Raw genomic sequence first — 2,859 nt, 5'->3', positions numbered from 1 at the left:
TATATATTACACCCTTAACTTTCGCCCGAAAACGACAAAACTTTTTTTTTATTAAAAAAGATGACCACCCAGCCCAGGGGCGGCCAGACAAAGGAATGCAGGTCAGTTTTTCAGATCTCATGTTCCCAAAATATACTAAACGGCACGGCGCGGCTAAGGGGTCCGCGGCGCGACCCTGTGCTGTCGCTGGTACTGAACTTTTATTTACTTAAAATCACACAACACCATTTTACCAACCTAATACATTAAGGAACTTAACTTTAACACTTCCATACTTCTTTAAGAAACACAATTAACGTTTGATCGCGCACGACCCGTTACATAAATCAAACATGTCATTTTGACCCATTTCGACTCATATGTCAAACTTGACCCAGTTCGACTCATTCCATTGCCTATTATACTTCAATTAAACATACTTAAACCTTTTATTAACCTTATTACAAAACCTTTGACTCCAAAACGTTTAACCGACTTCAACTCAAGACGTTAACACATGCATTTATCCAAAAGCATAATTCAATAGAAACTTACTTGAGCTAGCCCTTTTTCTTCAATTTACTCACATTCTCTTTACCTTTCTAACACTTGTTACATATCAATTCAAGAGCTTGCTATTTATGTACTCCTTCTTTTAATCACTACTTCTTGCAAGTCCACTTTACAATCTTGTACCGCTTTTCAAGAACCTACAACATGTCAACAACTAATAGAGGTAAGTTTTAAGCTTAGTGAGCAACATAGTGTATATAAAACAACTAACGATAAACGCGTCTATTCTTTAAATCATATTAATTTTCATAAACGTCGCACTTGCGTGGTAGCAATTCTTATTTATAAGAATGGTGCATTCTTTCTCCGTGACCCATGCTCCATGCCACATCATTACATGATGTAACTAAGACATTAACATATCACATATCTACAACATAGTAATTTTCATAAGGGAAATATTCACAATAATAATAATTCATCATTCGAATAATACTTACCTTGCTTACTTGTCAAGGACAAGTGTATCACCACTTACCAAATTTTGGTCCTCATGATCGGCTTATACTAACGGGGATTTCGTCTTCATTTGTTCGTTTCAAACTCATGTTTCATCACTCTACTCGGACCCTTTTTCCATTAGAATACTCGAAGACTTCTTTAACATTTTAACTTTTATTAGCAACTTAACAAATCAACATTATAATAACATCTTCCATAATCATCACTAGCTTGTCGTTACCAATCGGGACATAAACTAATGAAATTATCTTTATCAAATTATCACCCTATTAATTTACAATAAACATTATAATTGTTTCGTTCAACCATCATATACTCATGAACATAATAAGCTACACATCATAAAATTGAATATATAATTAAATCGTTATTCGAACATAAATTTACCTATGTACTCACCTTAGCCACTCGTTGATATGCATCCAAGCTTGCTTTCCTTTTTTCCCTTGATTAGCACCTAATACATGAAATGCTAATCTTGTCATTTCGCATTAATCATACTTTTCTTTTAACCTTTACAAAGTTAACCTACTTAGTTAACATTATACATTCTTATACCTTCTCTTACCCAATTTCTCATCATTCTTATTCGTCTTTGTTTTCTTATCTTATACAATCATAACTAGGTTAATCTCAACTAATTAACCTTATTTCACACATAACATGATTTATTAGTCTTTTCCCTTCTTATTCTCTTTACTATTAACAACTACCATATTGTTTCATTACACCTCATGAACTCCTTATTAACTCGAACAATTTACCCTTAACATAAACATTTCTTGAAAATGCCTTTTTGACTCTCACTTCATAAGCACATTTACAAACTAACCATTCCAAAAATCAAAACACAAATCTTTTCATACAATCTTGCCAAAATCCCATAATTACTTTCATTGAGGCATTTCGTTGAACACCTAATGTGCATAACCCGATTTTGACTACTTACAACATCAACATCATCATTTTCTTCCAAAACACACGTGTCTATAACAACTTGACACACAATTACATACATGCATCACATAAAATCATTTTCAAACTTGAACCATACCGAAACACAACACTTAACAACTCCTATTTCAATAATTCATCTTAAAACATAACCAATTTGAGAAATTAAGATTAGGAGTTCATACCTTTAACTTTTAGGATTTGAAACCCTAATTTGAACAAAGATGGGAGAATCCAAAGACACTAGTATGAACTAATTGATCTTGAGGGTTTGGAATACTTAATTGCAAAAATATAATCAAGCATGAAATTTGTTCTTCTTCCCCCCTTTCTTTCTATCTCGTCGCATACACACACACACCAAATGTTTCTGCATCTTTTTTTTTATTATTTTTTATTTTTTTATTATTTGCAGGTAATCCATTTTCATCCACTTATTCCCATTTAACTTGTTATAACTTTGGGCTTATTGCAATTTTTACCCTCCCCACCATAATTATATTAGTGGAGGTCCTTAACTAACTTTGCATCATAAGTCCTTATCATAATTTAACTAACATCCTTAAGAACATGTCCATTTCTATTATTAGAAAACTATTAAGACATAATAATTTTTATTAAAATTTACTTAAAATACTACCTTAAATTTTTGGGATGTCACAACTCTCCCCCCGTTAAATTGTTCGTGTCCTCACGAACTATCCTTTTATTTCATGGCGAATTCATAACACCTTATTAACTACATTTGTACCTTCACCGATCCTTGCATATAATTCAATACTCGTTGGGACCAATTTCCTTTACTCGTATACATTTTGGGGCGTTACATTATAAATAAATAAAAAGGAGATCCGATGATCTAGGGCGTTACATGAAGTGTTACAGATACAG

At 32.6% G+C, this 2,859-nt stretch overlaps 1 long non-coding RNA gene across 1 annotated transcript; it reads right to left on the bottom strand.

Annotated features, from left to right (window-relative positions):
* Positions 1-534: 534 nt before the first annotated feature.
* On the bottom strand, positions 535-2,339 carry LOC139865862 (uncharacterized). The gene is made up of 2 exons (XR_011765135.1): positions 2,154-2,339; positions 535-1,471 (listed from the first exon to the last, which is right to left on the bottom strand). It is a non-coding gene; the product is annotated as an uncharacterized lncRNA (long non-coding RNA).
* Positions 2,340-2,859: the final 520 nt, after the last annotated feature.

The sequence above is a fragment of the Rutidosis leptorrhynchoides genome, chromosome 1 (genome assembly GCF_046630445.1).
Source record: "Rutidosis leptorrhynchoides isolate AG116_Rl617_1_P2 chromosome 1, CSIRO_AGI_Rlap_v1, whole genome shotgun sequence".
NCBI lineage: Eukaryota > Viridiplantae > Streptophyta > Magnoliopsida > Asterales > Asteraceae > Rutidosis > Rutidosis leptorrhynchoides.
This window is presented reverse-complemented; position numbering and strand designations above follow the sequence as displayed.